General features: G+C 30.9%; 1 protein-coding gene across 1 annotated transcript in view; it reads left to right on the top strand.

The window, feature by feature from the left end:
- ptpn9a (protein tyrosine phosphatase non-receptor type 9a) overlaps positions 1-531 on the top strand; it is an 80338-nt gene that overhangs the window by 37888 nt on the left and 41919 nt on the right. The window lies entirely within an intron of this gene.

Raw genomic sequence — 531 nt, forward strand, 5'->3', positions numbered from 1 at the left:
TATATATATATATATATATATATATATATATATATATACAGTAATCTCTCTGTACTTCACAGTTCGACTTTCGCAGACTCACTGTTTTGCGTGTTTTCAACATAAGATTGTATAAACGACACAAGATTGGCTGATAGATGGAAGGTGACCAACCAGAACATTGTGCTCAGTAAGTAGCATCAGTCTGTCTGCTCTCTTTCGCTGTGCTAAACACTAAATGTTTAGCATTTATACTAACCTGTATAAATAAAGGCTAAATGAAAAAAAAAAATTTTTTAGCTAAACAATGTTCTAAACGCTAAATGTTTAGCATTTAGCTAAACAATGTTCTAAACACTAAACGTTTAGCATTTAGCTAAACAATATTCTGAACGCTAAACCTTTAGCATTTAGCTAAACAATGTTCTAAACGCTAAATGTTTAGCATTTAGCTTAACAATGTTCTCAACGCTAGATGTTTAGCATTTAGCTAAACAATGTTCTAAACGCTAAATGTTTAGCATTTAGCTAAACAATGTGCTAAACGCTAAA

The sequence above is a fragment of the Nematolebias whitei genome, chromosome 10 (genome assembly GCF_014905685.2).
Source record: "Nematolebias whitei isolate Nwh7 chromosome 10, NemWhi1, whole genome shotgun sequence".
In the NCBI taxonomy this organism is placed as follows: domain Eukaryota; kingdom Metazoa; phylum Chordata; class Actinopteri; order Cyprinodontiformes; family Rivulidae; genus Nematolebias; species Nematolebias whitei.